At 46.6% G+C, this 20,961-nt stretch overlaps 2 long non-coding RNA genes across 3 annotated transcripts in view; one reads left to right on the top strand and one right to left on the bottom strand.

Moving 5' to 3' along the window:
* Positions 1-20,403, top strand: part of LOC308480647 — a 32,937-nt gene extending 12,534 nt beyond the window's left edge. For both annotated transcript variants that reach the window (XR_013988182.1, XR_013988183.1), the window contains exons 3-4: positions 19,271-19,517; positions 20,269-20,403. This is a non-coding gene — a long non-coding RNA (uncharacterized lncRNA). The remainder of the gene's footprint in view (positions 1-19,270; positions 19,518-20,268) is intronic.
* Positions 8,318-17,386, bottom strand: LOC308480659. The gene is made up of 3 exons (XR_013988197.1): positions 17,277-17,386; positions 12,427-12,577; positions 8,318-8,401 (listed from the first exon to the last, which is right to left on the bottom strand). It is a non-coding gene; the product is annotated as an uncharacterized lncRNA (long non-coding RNA).
* Positions 20,404-20,961: the final 558 nt, after the last annotated feature.

Genomic DNA, 20,961 nt, shown 5'->3' with positions numbered 1-20,961 from the left:
TCAGATCTCCTCTCAGAATTCTCATTTCCAGGCTGAACATACTGTCATGGCCTGGGATTCGGACTCGGATGCTGAACCTGAGGGATCCAGCCTGCACAGGATTCCCCACCTCCAGAACCAGCTGAGCCGGGGCTGGGGCATGAGCCTGAAGGGTCCTCACCTGTGCTGGATCCTCAGGTGCAGGCACCAGCTGAGTCTGCTCTGGCTTCTGAGGTGATGGAGGACCCATTGCCTGCAGGTGCTCCACTCTCAGCCCCGTCAGAGGAAGCTGAGGTTGCCTCTGGGTCCGGTAACCCTCCAGTCTCTCCTGAGCTGCAGAGGCTCAGGGCAGAGAGGCGGAGGGAACTAAGTTCCCGCAGGAGGAGTGCTCGCCTCCAGGCCAGGAGAGGCGAGTCACCAGAGAATCAGGGCCGCCCTGTGCCTCGGGCTGATAAAAGCCGGCCAGCCCCGGTCCCAAATTGCTGGAGGAACATTGTTGGTTGCTAGTTCCTGCCTGAACCCTGTCCTGCTTTCCTGCCTGAGCTACTGACACGCCCTGGCTCCCTGCTTGCATGTCTGTTCCTGACTTCACCCGACTCCCTGCCCTGCACCCAGTGTCAGCTACTACGGACTGCCTCCATGTTGCACCTTTGACGATGGACCGGACTTGGACCCCGCCTCTTGGGTAACCCACGGGACCAGCACACATACCCAGATCCTTCAAGCGTTCATCGTAAGGCTTAGTTTCCAGACCCTTGATCATCTTGGTCACCCTCTTCTGCACATGTTCCAGCTTGACAACATCCTTCTTAAATTGTGGTGCCCAGAATTGGACACAGTATTCCAGGTGTGGCCTGACCAAGGCAGAATCGAGTGGCACAATTACTTCCCTTCATCTGTGTTGTGTATTGAGTCAAAGGATTTTAGATCTGTATTATTATTGTCTGTATTTGCATTAGAGTAAAGTAACTGCCTTTTGGTTCCAGAGGGTACAGCTACTATTGGTTCATTTAAGCTGCTGTATTTGGATCCTCTGTCTTATTGGTTCCCTCCAAAAGGCGGGACTGTGATTGCCTGATATTGTTCCCTCCAAAATGTATCCTTTCTTGCTAGTTCCCTGTCCCTATAAATGTAGCTTTCCTCTCCCCAGTAGTCAGTCTTGTTGCTTTAATAAAGAAGTGTTACTAGAGAACTGTCTCCAGCATGTTATATCAGGAGAGCTGAAATCACAAACCCCACGTCACAACAACTGGCGACGAGGATGGGATCCGGAATGCTGAGGAGCGGTTAAACGCAGCCCTGCCTCAGAGTCCGGATTGCAGCTAAGAACAAGACTCACTGGCCAGCTGAGAAGACGACCCTGCCACAGGACAATGGAGAGTCCAAGGGTATTGGAGCCCTTCCAGCCATCAGAGCCCGACACGTGGGAAGACTACGTCGAACGCTTCGAGTTCTTCGCAGAGGCTCAAGGGATCACCGATGCCAGCAAAAGAAGGGCCACATTCCTGAGCTACTGTGGGCCTGAGACCTTCAGAGAGCCAGTGTGGTGTAGTGGTTAAGAGCGGTAGTCACGTAATCTGGGTAACCGGGTTCGTGTCTCCGCTCCTCCACATGCAGCTGCTGGGTGACCTTGGGCCAGTCACACTTCTTTGAAGTCTCTCAGCCCCACTCACCTCACAGAGTGTTTGTTGTGGGGGAGGAAGGGAAAGGAGAATGTTAGCCGCTTTGAGACTCCTGAAGGGGAGTGAAAGGCGGGATATCAAATCCAAACTCTTCTTCTTCTTCTTCTTCAAGCTGGCCAAGGCATTGCTTGCTCCAGCGAAGCTAAGTGAGACATCTCTCAAAGATATTCTTGCCGGCCTGACAAGCCACTTGGCGCCTACTGAGACCAAGATGGCTCGGCGGATGGAGTTTCATAAGAGGCAGCAGCATGCTGGGGAGTCTGTATCTGCATTTCTGGCTGAACTGCGGAAGCTCGCTCAGCACTGTGACTTCCAAAATCTGGAAGAGACTCTCCTGGATCGGTTTATCGGTGGTCTGAGCAGCAAGAAGGCCAGAAGACGCATCGTGGCTAAAGAAGAGGTTACCCTTGCTTCAGCCTTGAAGGAGGCCACCGCCACGGAGAAGTATGAAAGAGAGGAGCTTGATGCCAGTCTCAAGGCCCCTAAGCCACAGATAGAAGTTGCGCATGCCATGGACGAGCTAGAGGCTACTCCGAGCCAGAGCCCAGTCCGTGGGGTCGAGTCAGTGAGTCAGGCCTGCACAGTGCACAAAGATCACCGAGGCAGGTGCCCAGGTTGTGGCGGAAACCATGAGCGGAAGAGTTGTCGTTTCCGGGATGCTATGTGCCGGACGTGCGGGAAGACAGGTCACATCGCCAGGATCTGTAGATCGGCGGCGTTGGGAGCGACAGGAGCACCTAGACCGGAGCATCGCAGACCGCCCGCAGCAACCCATTTTCTAAAGGACTGCCACTACGTTACGGAGATCAACGGGAGGGTCGTGCAGTTTCCAGCACAAGGCAAGGTACACGTCAAGGTGAAGATTGAGGGTCAGCAGTGCGACATGGAGGTGGACTCCGGATCTGGATTCACTATCGTGTCGGACCAGACCGCGAGGACATTCTTCCCCAGGGGTAAGTTGCCCCCTCTGGAACCCTTCCCGGCAACCTTGCAGTCATACTCAGCGGGCCGCATCCATGTTATGGGAATGTGTGCCGTGAGAGTACAGTTCCTGGACAAACAGGCTGTACTCAAACTGGTGATTGCGAAGGGCAGTCGCCCCAGTCTCCTGGGCACTGACTGGTTCCCCGCCCTAGGACTGAGTATATCAGGGCTTAATTCAATCCAAACCTGCCCTGAGATGAGCGAGGCATTATGCAAAGAATTTGCTGGTCTCTTTAATGGAAAACTGGGTTGTTATAAAGGGCCCCCAGTTGACTTGGAGTTGGACCCTGGGGTGGCCCCAATCCGACTCAAACCAAGGCGAGTGCCATTTGCACTGCAACCCAAGATCGAAGCAGAGCTGGAGAAATTGGTCAAGCAGGGAGTTCTCTCACCCGTGGACTCTGCTAAGTGGGAGACTCCAATCGTCACACCCCTTAAAGCAAATGGGGAAGTCAGGATCTGTGCAGATTACAAATGTACTATCAATAAGGCACTCAGGGGAAACTCATACCCCATTCCAGTCGTATCACATCTGTTGGCTAAACTGGCTGGGGGCAAGGTGTTCGCCAAAATTGACCTGGCACAAGCTTACCAACAGCTGCCAGTAACCCCACAATCAGCGGAAGCACAGACTATTGTCACACATAAAGGGGCGTTCAGAGTTAACAGATTACAATTTGGAGTTTGTGTGGCCCCAGGGATTTTTCAAGGGCTCATGGAACACCTGTTAAGAGGTCTGCCGGGGGTCTTGCCATTTTTTGATGACGTTTTGATTGCTGGAAAAGACCCACAGGAACTGGTTGCGCGTGTTCGTGCAGTGTTGCTCAAGTTCAAGGAGGTGGGGTTGCAACTGAAAAAGGAAAAATGCAGTTTTGGGGTGCCAACTGTGGATTTCTTGGGGTTTAAAATTGATGCATCAGGCATCCACCCCACAGATGCTAAGATTAAGGCCATCATCGAGGCGCCACAACCACAGAACAAGACGGAGTTGCAGTCATTCCTGGGACTTATTAACTTTTATCATTCGTTCTTACCCCAGAAAGCTTCGGTAGCTGAACCATTACATAGACTGTTGCAGAAAAAGAATGTGTGGCGATGGGGGCAGGGGCAGCAGAAGGCTTTTGACTCCTTGCGAGGAATGCTGAGTAGCAGGAGTGTCCTTGCTCATTATGACGAGTCAAAGCCTCTGGTCCTGGCATGTGATGCCTCTCAATACGGCCTGGGGGCGGTGCTAAGTCATAGGGAACCGGATGGGTCGGAAAAGCCCATCTCTTTCTATTCCCGTACGTTGTCGCCCACGGAGCACAACTATGCTCAAATTGACAAAGAGGCGCTTGCAATTGTGGCAGGAATCAAAAAGTTCCATGATTATGTGTACGGTTGCCTTTTCTACATTGAAACGGACCACAAGCCACTGTTAGGGTTGTTCAACCCGAACAAACAAACGCCACAAATTCTCTCCCCCAGAATGTTACGTTGGTCTATATTCCTGAACGGGTTCCAGTACACCTTGACCCATGTGCCGGGGAAACGGTTGTGCCACGCGGATGCGCTGAGTCGATTGCCCCTTCCTGGCGGGAGCACTGAGGATCCTGCTCCAGCGGAGCACATAATGATGCTGGAAACACTTCCGGGGGCTCCTGTAACGGCTACTGATATAGCTGAGAAAACGAGGAAAGATGCTGTTCTCTCCCGTGTGCTCACTTGGATGGGGAGGGGGTGGCCAGGTGGTCCGCATGAAGACAAATTCAGGCCTTATGCGACTAGGCAGCACGAGTTGTCCATGCATAAGGGTTGTCTCCTGTGGGGAGATAGGGTGATCATCCCAGCACCACTGAGAAACAGGGTTCTTGAGACGCTTCACATGGGACACCCGGGAATGGTCAGGATGAAGTCGCTAGCCCGATGTTATGTGTGGTGGCCTGGAATGGACCAGAACATAGAACAATGGGTACGAACATGCAAGGCATGCCAAGAGGTGCGGCCGGAAGTGGCCAGAGCACCAGTCCACTGGTGGGAGCAGTCCAGATCTCCCTGCAGCCGGCTGCACTTAGATTTTGCTGGGCCATTCCAAGGAAAGGTTTTTTTGGTTATCGTTGATGCATATTCCAAATGGTTAGAAGTGGCGATGGTCCCTAGCATGGCATCAGCTGCCGTCATCAAGGTGTTGAGGCAGCTGTTTGCAACCCACGGGTTACCTGAGACCATTGTATCAGATAATGGGGCAGCTTTTGTATCCCAAGAATTCAGGGCATTCTTGGCTGATAACTTCATAAGAGGGGTCACATCCGCGCCCTTTCACCCATCCTCCAATGGGCAGGCTGAGACTGACACAACAAGGTATCTCGCCCCTGAAGATCTGGTCTGGGTGAGGAACTATTCACGAGGTTCGCGGTGGGTGGCTGGTGTGGTCACCCGGGCTAGTGGACCTGTGTCCTATTATGTGACCTTGGAAAATGGGCAAGTGTGGAAGAGACATATAGATCAGCTGAGGCGCCGGGCGCTCAGCAGGGAGGAGCCAGATAATTCATCCTTGGCTAACGACGCAGAGCTGCAAGACCAGAGTGAAAATGGCACAGAGGTGCAATCACCAGGGGCTTTAACAAATGAACCAGGGTCTGCTAGTTCTCACGATGACGAGGTACAGATAGGGGACCCTGAGATGTCGGGGACTCCATCTGTTCCTGACGAAACCCCTAGAGCAGCCCCTCTACCACAGGTAACACCCAATTCAGAACCTGCAACACCTGTTGTCAGGAGATCAAGTAGAAGTTGTAGGCCCCCACAGTACCTGAGAGATTACGTCTGCTGTGCTCACTAGGGGGGAAGGGGTGTTGTGTATTGAGTCAAAGGATTTTATATCTGTATTATTATTGTCTGTATTTGCATTAGAGTAAAGTAACTGCCTTTTGGTTCCAGAGGGTACAGCTACTATTGGTTCATTTAAGCTGCTGTATTTGGATCCTCTGTCTTATTGGTTCCCTCCAAAAGGCAGGACTGTGATTGCCTGATATTGTTCCCTCCAAAATGTATCCTTTCTTGCTAGTTCCCTGTCCCTATAAATGTAGCTTTCCTCTCCCCAGTAGTGAGTCTTGTTGCTTTAATAAAGAAGTGTTACTAGAGAACTGTCTCCAGCATGTTATATCAGGAGAGCTGAAATCACAAACCCCACGTCACAACAACTTGGACATGATACTTCTGTTGATGCAGCCAAGAATAGCATTAGCCTTTTTTTGCTGCTGCATCACACTGTTGACTCATGTTAAGCTTGTTGTCCACCAAGACCCTTAGATCCTTTTCACTTCTACTGCTAGTAAGCCAGGTGTCCCCCCCTCCTATATTTGTGAATCTGGTTCTTTTTGCCTAAATGCAAAACCTTACATTTGTCTCTATTGATATTCATTTTGTTAGCTTGTGCTCAGTTCTCTAATCTGTTAATGTCATTTTGAATCCTGATTCTGTCTTCTGCAGCAATAGATACCCCTCCCAGTTTGGTGTCATCTGAAAATTTGATGAGCATCCCCTCAGCTCCTTCATCCAAGTCATTTGTAAAGCCATTGAACAGCAATGTGCCCAGGCCATAACCCTGTGGCACCCCACTTGTGGCTTTTTTCCTGGAGGACCAAAATGCCTAGGAGGACATTCCTTTTTTATTATTTACGATTTTCAATTTTATACGTTTCATTAATTTTACAATCATTTTAACATTTCAAAACTTGACTTCCTTCCTCCTCTTTCTGCTGTTCCTTAATTTATAAATATATATATTCTGCACACTCCAAAGTATCTTAATTTACTCATTTATTCATATTGCCTTGTTGACCAAAGTTCACTCCAATGTGCCCATCAGGTCAAAAGGTCCCCAGTACCCACAGGCCATGCCTGACAACAGTGACTAAAGTACACCCACAACCCATCACTGTCATCCTTTCTGAAATCTTCTCACCTGTCCAGACTACATACCAATTACCCAAATTGAAGGAACATCACTCCAACAGACAACATCACTCAACAGTGTGGAGTAGGTGAAAAAGAGAAAACCCAGAGCAAATTAGAGTCTCCCAAAAATATATCTACTCAGCCTCTAGAAAGCAGAAGACTAGCTTGTAGGCCCACACTGAAAAAGGTCGAGAGGGTTGTTGCTGATTAAGAAGGGAGAATGCAGGGCAGAACAGATTTACATAGTCTATCACCACCTTTCCCCATTGAGAAATATTGCCCTCAGGCCATAGCATTCTCCCATAGGAAAATATTGCCTGTACTTTTTTTCTAGGAGAGGAGGAGTGTGACAAATTCACCCCACCCATAAATGGGGGGAAACACATCACCAGCTAATAATAATAATAATAATAATAATAATAATAATAATAAATAATTTATTTATACCCCACCCATCCAGCTGGTTTTCCCCAGCCACTCTGGGTGGCTGCCAACAGATTAAAAACAGAATAAAAACCACACATTAAATATTTCCCCAAACAGGGCTGCCTTCAGATGTCTTCTAAAAGTCAAATAGTTGTTTATGTCATTGACATCTGATGGGAGGGCGCCACTACCGAAAAGGCCCTTTGCCTGGTTCTAGGGGTACTCTCCTCAAATCCATTGGCTATGTAGCTACAAAATGATCACACAGCCCTCGAGGGTGGGGGGAGGAATTGATTACTTTTATCCCTTATCCTTCATCCTGCAATCCCTTCCCTCCAAAGAGGCCTGAACAGTTTACAAGACTCCTCTAAAATTGGAGAACTCCTCTTAAAGATGGGGATACACAGCAACATGGTGTTAAGTCTCACTAATTTTTTATTTGTTAGCTCTTTGAGAAATAATATACATGGAAGGAAAGCCTAAGCATTATTAATATAACAGGGTTTTACTGTATCTTGGCAAAGTCTTCCCTTGAATATTAGGGATACAGGAGTAAAATATCCATCACTTAAGGAGAAAAAATTCACCTTTCCCTTGCTAAAATGTCTATTACATACTATAACTTGTACCAGATTAGTAATTCAAAGTGTGTTTAAATAGGATTAGAAATTGCATGTTTGTCATTGTTATTTGGTTATATTTCCTAGCCATGTGTAGTATTGATTCAACTTTATTACAGAATCTATTTGAAAGCACAGCTATGGATTTTTGATATTTGTTTAGTTTTCGGTAGGGAAAAATGGGTGAATGTGTTTAAGCAAAGCATTCTTCCATAGCTTTCTCTCACACAAAAATTAATCTTTCTAAAGCAGATGAAAATTAGCATTTTGGTTTGGTTCAGACTACTAATTTTCCAGTCATCTTGACAATGATGATGTGAGACTCAACTTTGTGTTTTGTACCTTTATAAAATGTTTGCCCTGCTCCTGGGATATGTCAGTTGTTGCGTTGCTTCTATTCCACCTCCAGAAACTGTTCAGTTGGAAGGAAACTGATTCTCTTTTGTCTGGTATGTGTCAAATTGTTGGATGAAATGTTTTTCATCTCCTGTTATTTATTTATTAACAGCCTCATACTCATCTTTGCTTGGGAATTCTAAGAAACAAAAAAATGCGGCTCTGGAAGATTTAGTATACCATATTGATGCAAAATGGCATCCAATTTTATCCAAACATAGATGAAAACCTGCTCCTTTATCTCAGGAACTTTCATGCAATATTTAGTAATGATACCTTAACAACAACAAATTTCCAAAATATAAAGCAGATTTGTCTGTTTATTCCTCCAATCTGTAGAACATCCATCATGCCATTGTGCTCCCAGGGCAGTTTCTAAAAATACACAAGCAGTAATAATGCATAAAATTATTGAGATGAATCCTATTTTTTTAGTGCTTTGCAGTGCATTTCTCCAGAAGATACACATATTAACCATAAAATGCACATTTTTGTGCACACTTGTTGCACACTACTTTGCAAATTCCAGAGATGTGTGAAATCTGATCAGGCACTGAGTTCCAATCTGCAAGCAAGTTTGGAATTGTCAAATTGGATCAGTCGGCTGCAAAAAATGCAGACAATGAATGCTTCTTCCTTTCTTATCCCTAGCAAAGACTTGAGCAGTGGTTCCTGAGTCTTAGACTCCAGGGATATAAAAGAAAATAACTTAAAATAAGTATTGGAACTGTGTTGCAAACAGAGCACACAGTTGGTGCCCCTCTGTGGACAGAAGGCTTTTTGATCCAAGGGAGCGGAAGAGGGATTGAGTCAATCTTTGCCAATCCACCTTCCACTGATTTGTAAGAGCTGGCCTTGACACCAGACTTCTGGATGGGATGGGCAGGTTAAATGGGGGGGGAAATGTGAGTGATTTTTTTCATGGGGGGGTTGAGTTTTTGTTAATGTTGCTCACTAGCATTTATATGGCTAGTATGTGTGCCCCCCCCCCCAGGATGTTAGCTTATATGAAATATTAATGTATTATATGGTTTCCCTTCTTTCCCCCCTATGGTATTATGTACTAAAGGTACATATCATGGGTGGTGCTGTGGTCTAAACCACTGAGCCTCTTGCGCTTGCTAATCAGAAGGTCGGCAGTTTGAATCCCCGTGACGGAGTGAGCTCCCGTTGCTCTGTCCCAGCTCCTGCCAACCTAGAAGTTCGAAAGCATGCCAGCGGAAGTAGATAAATAGGAACCGCTGCTGCAGGAAGGTAAACAGTGTTTCTTTGCACTCTGGTTTCTGTCATGGTGTTCTGTTGCACCAGAAGTGGTTTAGTCCTGCTGGCCACATGACCTGGAAAGCTGTCTGTGGACAAACGCCGGCTCCCTTGGCCTGAAAGCGAGATGAGCACCACAACCCCATAGTCGCCTTTGACTGGACTTAACCACCCAGGGGTCCTTTACCTTTACCTATTATGTACTGTACAGTGGTACCTCGGGTTACATATGCTTCAGGTTACAGGCAGCAACATGGTGTTAAGTCTCACTAATTTTTTATTTGTTAGCTCTTTGAGAAATAATTTACATGGAAGGAAAGCCTAAGCATTATTAATATAACAGGGTTTTACTGTACAGTGGTACCTCGGGTTACATACGCTTCAGGTTACATACGCTTCAGGTTACAGACTCCGCTAACCCAGAAATTGTACCTCAGGTTAAGAATTTTGGTTCAGGATGAGAACAGAAATCATGCTCCGGCAGCGCGGCAGCAGCAGGAGGCCCCATTAGGTACCACAGTATATTGCCGTAAGTCACTAGGAGACCTTCAGGTGACAAGCAACTAATAAGTTTAATAAAGAATAATAAAGAATACAGACACAGCTGTTCTAGAACATTGAGGAAGTCCAAAAGCCGGTCACAAAAATTTCCTCAGTAGTATAACGGTTGAGGAGGGCCCTCAATGCTTGTTGCACCACCAATAATCTGACAAGTACAGAGCTTTTGAACTGATTCAAAGTGATGTTTCTCATTCACACATGCAAATTCCCACACTTGATTTTCCTGCCATCCATTAATCAACACGTTCTGTGTGAATGTGCCCTAACAGCCTGATCCCAATGAGGTAAAAATGGAATCAGACTTACTCCAAGGAAGTCTGCATAGGATTGCTGCCTGTAAATCTACTTAGCTGAAGAAGTGGGAAAGGAATTAGGTGAGAACAGCTCCAATGCATAAAAATAGTGTAATTCTTTAAAAGTCAATAAGACACTCTCCTTTATTTAAGAAGTGAGAAATATTTTTCAACGGCAGAATGCTTCAAACAATTCTACCTATTAAAAAGCCATTAAACCCGGGGAGGCACAGAAGCATATCCACAACAGCTGTTCTGAGGAAATACTTTGTATTACGAACTATTATTGGAAACTGAAGGTCAAGTAGAACAACGCTGTTCACATGAAGTTGTTTTCCTTTTTGTTCCACCTCTCCCTCTCTCACACAAAATGAACAAGACTTTATTCTTTTAAAATGCATCAGATGAAGGGAACATCAGGGAATACACAGTTGAGGCAAAGTCAGTGTGACTTTAATTTTGAGGATTGATGGCGGAATAGAAAACGACTTAACACAAAATCCATATAACACACTTCCCTATGGATATATATCATCTGAAAAATGGGGAAGGGGGGGTGAGATTCCCCCAGTATGAAGGGGACATGAAAATGAATGCTATCGTTTAGTTTAGTTATATAACCTAATGGCTTAAAGTGTGGAGCCTGTGGGTTTGGCTAAGGAAGCACTTCTGATCATAATTCAGGAAGTCAGGTTGCTACCAGCTCCTTTTAGGGAGGTTCAGCTGAAGCCTTCATTATACACGTTTAGGTGTTAGAATTCCTGCTCCATGACTGCAGTCGTGGGATTTTTGTCTATCACAGGACGGTATATGTTTTGACTCCACAGAGTGGGAAGTGACGGAGACAGGATGTTTGTGTTACTGTGTTCCGTGAAGTGGGACTATTGTCCATTGTCCTTTTTCTCTTTGCTGTCTGATGCTAGAGAGAGAGGGAGCCATGTTGCAGTGCTCCGTGTGTGTTTATATGTAAATAAAGTAGATTAGCCAAAATGCTGAGTTGCTGAGGTCTGTCACGCAAACTGTGCAGACTCTGCGGATTCCTAAGTGTGCTGATGTCTGTTTGCATCGGTCACTGTGATGTTCAGGCAGAAGAAAGCTTTTGAAGCTCCCGAACAACTGACCAGGAGGGAGAGAACATGCCAGTCGTGTATGTGTCTCTACCAGGGTCCTACTCGAGTGTAGGACGAGCTCCTGACATTAGGCACCTGGCAAAGGTGTTCCTCTTTAACCAGGTCTTTGGCTGATTGACACCTAGTGCCATTTTAAAATGTGTTGGAGAGGGGGGCAGTTTACTTGGTTGTTTTTGTTTTCCATTTTATTAATTTAATATTATGCATTTTGTGTTTTTATATTGTGATTTTATGTTTTAACTGCCCTGAGACTTGTGGGTATATGGTGGTATACTAATAATAATAATAATAATAATAATAATAATAATACAACCAACCACCCCCCACTAAGCCCAGTATGGATTTCATTGCATCAAGGCATTTCCCCCCCTCCTTCTCACTGATTCTATGGCAATGGTGATCTTGGGCGTTGCGCTGGGCCCAAAACCTAGCCTCCAATTTCTCTCATGAAAGAGGATTCTGTTTTTCTCTCACATGGCAGTTTAGAATTTTTCTCACATGGCAGTTTAGAATTTCCTTTCAATTCTGTGAGTCACAAGGGCTGTCCCAGAACACTAAAGGTCTCATGCTTCTAAAACTGTTGAAATGGCAGGAACATGGGGAAGAGGTGATGCATTGGTGAGACTCCCTATCCTACTCTCCTTCTCTCCCCTGTTATGGCAGAGCTTGTAATTGGCTGATACTCTTTTACTGATAAGGACCTGGTAGTTTGAGGGCTACCTGACCTGGGCAGTTTCTTAGGCCTGCTGTTTCAGTTATGGCAGAAGGTCTTAGAGGCTCCTCTGAATTTTTATTAAAATGTTTCCCATTGTTGGTGTCTGTTCTTGGGCCAATAAACTGTTGATCCTCTATGCCTTCCTGTCCACTGATACCTCTTCCTGAAAATCCCCACTGCTTTCATTTCTCCTTGGGGAGGCATCAGCTCAGAGTTTTGCAGGGGTTGATCTCAGAGGGGCTACATTTGCCCTGCAGGCATGTGTTTATGCATATTTAAATGCATCACCCATCCCAAAGACTCAGGTGGGCTTTTACCTGCTCTGCTTCCTTGCGTTGTTGCTTTCCTGAATTAATTTCTGAATCTTATATCCAGGCTGGAATGAGAAGAACAAGAGGAGAAGGAAGAAAGAACACTCCCCCCAAAAAACCCCACACTTACCCTGGGCTTTGATGTATGTTATATGTAAAATAACTGGACTTGTTCTGTACTACAAGCAAGTTATCAGTTATGACCACCGAAGCATGAGGTAGCTGCTGAGCGTCAAAATCCCTTTCCATGCTTGCATGTGTTCGCATTGACAGCTTGGCACCTAACAAAAGACAAGTAGGCAAGCTTCAAATTAGACCATTTGTTCCCCTTTATTAACGAAGCAAAATAAAAGCCCCCACTGGCAGGCTGCCTGTATAAGCTGTCCCTTCAGCGCCACATAGCATAGGCATTAATTAAACCAGTGACTTCCCCCTACCCTCTCTCTGTAATAAGATGCAATGATGCAAGTTAAAGTGAATTTTCTATAAAGCTGACCCTCGCCCTGGTATTTCTAAGACATTGCGATTTGCATTATCGATTTTGTTAAATGAAGAGAGGGAGAAAAAGTTAGCTACTTGTGGTCACCTTGGCTAAATGTCAAAGTCCTTAGAATGCCACTGACAAGAGAGGGAGAGTTTATTTTCGAATTCTGCATGCATTCAAGCTAAATGAAACCACTGGGATCAAAACAAGGTTCCAGATCATATTGCATTGTGATGCTAGTATATTTTTAAAACCTTCGTTTACTGTGGACATACCGATTATGTACACCAGAAGTTACTTTTGCAGTTGTTTCTCTTTCCCCAGCAAACTGCAAAATTATATTTCTGTCAGCATATTCATAGCACCTGCTTCATACAACAATTCACAGGTTAGTTTGAGGAAGCCAAGACAGCAAACTGGTGTTTGTTGAATTTCTCTCTTGCCTCCTTCCAAGAAGCTCAGGGCAGAATACATGGTTGTTTCACAGAAACCTGGTGCAGTAGGTTAGGCTGAGAGACTGTGATGACCCAGAAAGTTTTATATCTGAGTCAGGATTTGAGCCCAGATCTCCACAGTCCTAAGCCAGCACTCTGTGCCATTAGCCTGTAGCAAAGATGGACAATGCCGTGCTATTTAGATACTGTTGGGTTACATCTCCCATCTTCTCTAACCATTGTCCATACTGGTTAGGGCCAAAGGACCTTGATTTTAGTTTTACTCCTCTTTGAACTGGCGCACCCTATGCTGTAAATGTATTGTTCTACATGTAAAAGGGGCGTGGGTGGTGCTGTGGTCTAAGCCACTGAGCCACTTGGGCTTGCCGATCGGAAGGTTGGCGGTTTGAATCCCCATGACAGGTTGAGCTCCCGTTGCTCTGTCCCAGCTCCTGCCAACCTAGCAGTTCGAAAGCATGCCAGTACAAGTAGATAAATAGGTACCACTGCACTCTGGTTTCCGTCACAGTGTTTCTTCTGTTGTGCCCGAAGTGGTTCAGTCATGCTGGCCACATGACCTGGAAAGCTGTCTGTGGACAAACACCAGCTCCCTCAGCCTAAAAGTGAGATGAGTGCGGCAACCCCAAAGTTGCCTTTGACTGAACTTAACCATTCAGGGGTCCTTTATCTTTCTTTTTTACCACTTCCGCAGGTGGCACTGTGGGTTAAACCACAGAGCCTAGGACTTGCGGATCAGAAGGTCAGTGGTTCGAATCCCCACGACAGGGTGAGCTCCCTTTGCTCGGTCCCTGCTCCTGCCAACCTAGCAGTTCAAAAGCACATCAAAGTGCAAGTAGATAAATAGGCACCGCTCCGGCGGGAAGGTAAATGGCATTTCCGTGCACTGCTCTGGTTCACCAGAAGTGGCTTAGTCATGCTGGCCACATGACCTGGAAGCTGTACGCCGGCTCCCTCGGCCAATAAAGTGAGATAAGCACCGCAACCCCAGAGTCGGCCATGACTGGACCTAATGGCCAGGGGTCCCTTTACCTTTACCTAGAACAAATGCAGATTGTGTGCAGCTGTATGTAAGGGGGGGGGGAATGTGGTGTGAGCTTCTGCTCATGTGTCGATCCCACATGATTGGGACACCAATCACTTTAGGTGTCCCCCATCCTTTGACTATCCAGTACAGGAGCTGGAGATCACAGACTGAAGTTTCCTTATAGGCAAGTGTGGACAATGCATAGTGGAATCCACACACGAAGTAGAGGTGGCACCAGGCATGGATCTAAAAACATGGCATCAAAGCCACCCACCCCAGTTGCTCTATATGTGGATAAGACATGAACAAGTTTCAATCCTGAGATTGTAATCTGTTTTAACTGTTTTTTTGTTTTTTTGTTTTTGTTTTCATTTTATTTTTTATTTTCAATGCAAAATTACAACAAAAATTACAAACATTGAGTCCCAAATAAAACAGTACAAACAAGAAAAGGAAAAGGAAAAAAAAACATAAAAGAAAAAAGAACAAAAAACAAAAAAATACACATCTACAAATAAAACCATATCATCAGTCTAATCTAGTCATTACATACATATACACACATTGCCTCCTCATTGCCTCAGCAGTGGGGATGCATATATTGACCATAAGAGGAAGGCAAGTGAAGTCATTTGAGAATGAAGCAAGAAGAAGAAGAAGAAAACATAAATTAATTAAAATGAACCCCATAAAACTATCAAAGATGGGAGAGCCTCCTTGATGCTGCTAAAATATGAAATAATACAAGTGGCTTGAGCTCATCAAACCAGTCTGTCCAAAAAATCAAAACTTGTTTCAGCTTGTTTGAAGCTTTCCTACCACAGCAAGTCTTATTCGGTTATGTGTGTGTAGACAGCACCCACCTTAATTCTAATCTCAAAAAGGCTTTTTGAGTTTAGCAAAGTCATATCAGCTTCATGCTGCAGTAAGAGCAATTGCTTTGGGGAGGCCTTTGCCTGCTACAGATGTGCTATTGCTTAGTGACTCAAAGAGGATCAAACCAGCTCCAAGAGAATCACGGAGGGAATACATCATCCGATATGTGAAGTGTTTACAATAAGCTGAGCAGCAGGGAAGTGACCTATTACCAAGCATCTAAAACAGAATGTTGACTTATTTGTTCCTTCGCATCTGTCCCTTGAGGTAGCACCTAAATCCTACTGTTATTTATTTAGGAAGTTTTTCTTTCTGCGTCAGGCAGAGGCTTTCTTTCTCTTCAGTTTGGTTCCAGCTGTGACAACTCTCATGGAGAAACTAATTCAACTCCTAGTGGGCGTATGATCCTGTGGTATGTCTGCAGGTGGTTGTGTTACAAAGGCAAAGACAAAACCAACTTAGAGCTGGTTTGCAGCTCAATCATGAACACATTTCCCCCCCTGCAATGCATGCAGGAAAACAATGGATAGATAACATGCCCCTTGTGTGAAAATAGTATGACGTCTGGTTTGCTACAATGCCTCACCTGTTGGGAAGCTCCTCTGCTATCATTTCAAATGGCCAGCCATACTTATTCAGTATGTTTCAACAGAAAGAAGAGTTTGGATTTGATATCCTGCTTTATCGCTACCCAAAGGAGTCTCAAAGCGGCTAACATTCTCCTTTCCCTTCCTCCCCCACAACAAACACTCTGTGAGGTGAGTGAAGCTGAGAGACTTCAGAGAAGTGTGACTGGCCCAAGGTCACCCAGCAGCTGCATGTGGAGGAGCGGAGATGCGAACCCGGTTCCCCAGATTACGAGTCCGCTGCTCCTAACCACTACACCACACTGGATAAAGGGATGGCATGGTGTGACAGCATGGGCTGCAGCTTGAACCATGAGGGGAAAGGAAGGCAACGACAACAACTAAACAACAATTCTTGCCACTGCCACCAAGCAGATATCTCCTCTCCATCCTTGGTTGCCTCCACTACAAATCACGTTGAACTTTTGGACATTTACTGGCTCCTTGTATTGGGTTGAGTGGCAGAGCACCTAGTTGTGAGGTGAGTAACAATGGCTCAGACCTTCACTCCCCCTCCCCCCAAAAACCCCAATCTGTATTTTTACTTTTTAGCAAGGCAACAAGTTAAACCATTTTTAAGCGGGGGGGGGGGGGCTTTGCCATTTGATTCATTACCCACTAGAACAAATAATACCTACACATTTTCTAGACTATTTCCCTAACCCTGGTTCCCTAAGCCTAGACTACAAACCCCTAACTTTGTAGCTGATTAATTCATCTACCAAACGGAGCATCCCACTGATGCAAACTGCCAGCTGACTCTCCCCCCCCCCCCAATTCTTGGTTCACAGTGTAAAATGCAGAGGTGATACAATAAGGTGCCCAACTTCTGACAGGTGTGCCCTGTTCCTTTTGGATTACTCTGTCAAGTACTGCAGGGGGGAGGATGAGAGAAAATGTCAAATTCCCCTAGGGAAAAGCAGCATTGGCCTCAGGGCCGTTTTAAGCATATGCGGTGCCGGGGTCCAAAGATCTGCCTGGTGACCCCCTAAAGTTGTTGACCTTTTTTAGGGCGGGCTGGCGAGGCATGCACGGCAGAGCTGGCCTGGCTGGCTGCCTCAGCAGCAACGGAGGAGCCTGAGGTGGCAGCAGAGCAAGGCCGGGGCCGGGTGCTTGGGGGGGGGGCAAGCAGAGCCCAGCGCAACAACAGTCGAGTTTGAGGCTCGTGTGAGCAGCGTATGTTGGGCGGGCCTCTTGATGGCCTGCAAATCCCAGGCATGTAGGAGGGAGGAGCAGAAGAGTTGTGGTGCTCCGCGAGGCTCTGTTCCACTTGGCAGCGGCTGTCGGCTCTTCCCAATCCCTGAACTCCAAATCTCGGCCCCAGACTCTCAGCCCGGCGCCCCTGAGAGCCCAGCACCCGGGTGCCCTGCACCCCTAGCACCTATGGGTAAGACGGCCCTGGTTGGCCTCTTTAGATGCCTTCCATCTGCCAGCATCATCATATTGTTCCTGCAGTTCTAGAACCCCGAGAAACTTGAAGAAGAAATAAATTGGGAGAGAAAAATCTTTCTTGACCTGTGACCTTTCTACTTTCCTCTTCTGATAGCTCTCCCTGCTCAGGGAAAGAGGTCTAGTCAGATCCTGAGTCAGTGCCAGACCTGTGAGAAAGGAGTGTGCTCCCCCCCCCCCATTGCCAAGAGACAGAAGGTGATGGTGACTATAAGGTCACTTCATTTTCCTTCTTTGAAAAAGACTCTAGAGCCAGATAATTCCTCATTATGATGTAATCCAGAAAGAGGGTGAGACCAGTGCTTTTGTGTCCCATGAATCTGCCACTGCAGATTGTATGATGGTGACTTACTCATATTACATTTCTTATATCTTTTCCTCTCAGGATGTCATTGGGGTAGCCCACCAGTAGCTGCTTCCTTTACAATGACTTTCCTGGTCTATTCCATTTCTGGTCCATGGCAGGAACTTTATATGGACTCCCTCCCCTAGGGAAATAAAGTTCAGAAGAAGAGATGTCCCCCCCCCCCCAAGCAAGGAACCATAGGAGCCAACTCCTAGAGGCCGTGAGGGATTTGGCCCCCCACAATAAAGTATTTGAGGGGGCTGGGCCCCCACAAAGTTGATGGGCATTCCCATTCAAATGGGGGGGGTGTGCACTGTGTCACGTGATCAGTTATGTGGGGCAGGGCTTATCTGGGCCCTGACCATATGTTTTTCAAGTTGGCACTGCAAGGAACTGATATGACTCACTGCCTAAGGGGAGAGAGCTTGTCTACACAGGGTCTCTGACTCCGTTGTGGCTGCAAAAGGCAAGGCGCATTGGTGAGGCAGTATTGGTGGGACAGAGCTGACCCTGTGGTGGCAAAGATGCTTTCCTGACTTGGTGTCCTTCAGACCTTGTCTCTACTCCCAGTCCAATATGGGTGGGGAGAAGAAGACTCAGCTCTGCGGTGGCTGACCTGAAGTGTGTCCAACTGTTTGGGCTAGCTTTTCACTCCATGAGGTAAGGAACAGCTCCAGTCCAGGGGTCTGCTGGGAAGCACTTGATGTTCCTGAGGCATGGGCATGCTGTTCTTCCTTGTGGAGTCTGTCTGCTTGTTCCAGGTAACCAGGGACGTCTTTACCATTGGTTTAGTGGCGCGGTGAACGAGGGCGCCAAGCAGTGCAGGGCGCCAGGTAGAGAAGCCGGGGAGGGGAGAGCAGGGAGGTAAGTGAGGCAGAACAGGGGCTTGGTGCCTGCGCGCCTCCAGTGCCCGTTGGAGGCGGGGAAGGCTCCAGATGCTTTCCCGCAGTCCAGAGCTCTCTCCGCTGGCTCCGTAACACACCACCTCCTCGGCTGTGTGGTGTGTGCTTGCATCCCAAGCTCTTCGCATAATAAATGTGACTCTACCAACCCTCCCCCGTCCACTCTACCTCAAAAGATCCCCACGCTCAAGGCTACATGCTGCAACTGCTGCCCCCAGTGCCCCTCCCTCCTTCCCCTGCTTCTCTACTGCCTTGCACAGAGCCTGCCTCCTCCCGTTGCCCCCACCACCTCTGCACTCCTTCACACAAACGTGTTTCCTTCCCCTCCCTGATCTCCTCCCAGTCACGCTCTCTCCTCCCTCCTTCTTCCTCCCCAAGCAAGGATGGCGAGACTGCGGCTGAGTGAGCGCACTTCTCTGCTGCGGCGATGCGGGCGGTCCAGCTTGCTTCACCTGTCCCTACCCAGGCGAGACCCCCGCCTGCCCCCCGTGCCATCCCCTTCATGCCCGCCTGCACAGCCCCACCCCATGATTCTGCCGCGGGAGCCAATGTGGGAGCAGCATGGGGCAGCAGCGAGAGAGGGCGGGAGCAGCCTTTCCTAAAAAAGGTCAACAACTTTGGGGTCCCTCCCTTAAAACAGCTTGACAACTCTAGGAAACGGGGGGTGGGGTGGACCGGAGTGATCTTTGCTCCATGGCACTGGATATCCTTAAGACGGCCCTGTAGGTAACCCTAGTTCGTTCAGTTCAGCAGTCTTGTGGTGTGGTGGAAATCTAAGCTGAGAAGCCTAAAACAATGCTCTTGTTTCTTAGCCCCAAACCAGGTGAAAATTGTTCCATTCCCTAGTTAGGGAAAGGAGAAGAGGGAAGGCATGCAGCGGGAAACCAAAAAGCAGGGAGAAATAACTTTGGCATCAACAGCATGAGGATTTGCTCCACCGCAGTCCTGCTAACTGCAAGCCAGACAGGTCCTGTCTGAGGCTGCCAGTCCTGTCGTTCCGCCAGAGGAGGTTCTTCCAAAAGTAGAAGACCACTCCAATCTGGAGATTCAAAACAACAGGTCTCTTGAGACTTGTTGTATCCAGGGATCTTACAATCTAAATTTTGACAGGTGGAGACCAACTGGGGGGAAATGGAAAGGGTAGAAAGGGTACAAATTAAAGTTTGGGTTTGAAACGAGGTTAAGGCAAAGGCTTCAGTGGAAGAGGTGGCATGAAGTTATGGTTTGAGGGAAAGAGTGGAGTGGCACCAGGTGGGTGTTTAGAGAGGCATTACCATCATAATTCCATCATAATAGGTGGAACGGGCAAAGTACTATAAGAAAAAACAATTGCCATAACCAGGTTATATTACATAAAGGCAAAGGCAAAACCACAGATGTCTTTAATATAATTCTATTAATTTGCGCACTTGAGATTGCAAAGCACAAAATTGACCAGAAAGCTCAGGAACCAAGAAGACCAAAACTTTAGCAAAGAATGGGGGGAAATATATATAGTTTATCTTGCAGATGAAAACATTAGCAGGATTGCAATAGCACTTATAATGTAGCAAGTACCACGGAGATAATGGAGTGATATAAAAAAAATGGACTATTGAATAATATGCAGTTGAAAAGGTTAACAATAGGACCCATGGAGGGGAAGGTGGGAAGTCCAGAGATTTGGAGGAATCTACAAATATTATAATTTCAGACTTGTAAAATCAAATTAAAAATATTTTTTTTGAAAAAAAAAAAAGAAAAGATTGCAAAGCACTTGCAAACATCTTTGAATATATTAAGGACTTTCTTTCCCCTTCTTTTTCTTCAGCAGGAAGAAATGGCCTGGCTCACACTGCCTTGTGTACGCTAAACCCTGGCTTTGGTCCACGGAAAAGCTGGAAAAGAGCTTGCATAATGTCCCAGGGTACCATATCCCAGGAAATAAACCATATTCAGAGGAGAACATTCATAATTCAGGGTGTGAAAACCTGGCAACTGCAAGAGGCTAACTTTGTGCAACACAAAGATTGCTTGGACAGCCTGGGAGGCTGGTGGGCTTGATGTCAATGCTATTGTTTTTATCTATCCAGATGCAGATTCAAGAACACAATATGCATCTGCTTTCCCAACCAACAAGGGGAGGGGGTTGATAATGGAAAGAAGACTACTACTTATGTTAAAGAATGGTTCAATTCAGGCAGATAGGAAAATGTGAACAGCCTGTACATGGAGGAAGTGTTCCGGAATCCGCAACCTTCAATTGTCCCACTGAAGGCATTTATTCAAATTCCCTTTGAGAGGCTGTTTTGCTTTCTTTCATGACGGCTATGCCATTGCCTTCCAAGTTTAGAAAGAACTATTTGGAGGCACAGCTTATGGGGGTTTAGGTTGGTCTTTTCAATAAGCAGGGGAAGGACAAGGTGTCCATATTAATAATAATAATAATAATAATAATAATAATAATAATAATAATTTGTACCCCGCCCTCCCCAGCCAAGGCCAGGCTCAGGGCAGCTAACAA

The sequence above is a fragment of the Podarcis pityusensis genome (genome assembly GCF_964106645.2).
Source record: "Podarcis pityusensis genome assembly, chromosome: 6".
Classification (NCBI taxonomy): domain Eukaryota; kingdom Metazoa; phylum Chordata; class Lepidosauria; order Squamata; family Lacertidae; genus Podarcis; species Podarcis pityusensis.
Note: the sequence above shows the minus strand (reverse complement) of the source record. Positions and strands in the feature narration are given on the sequence as shown.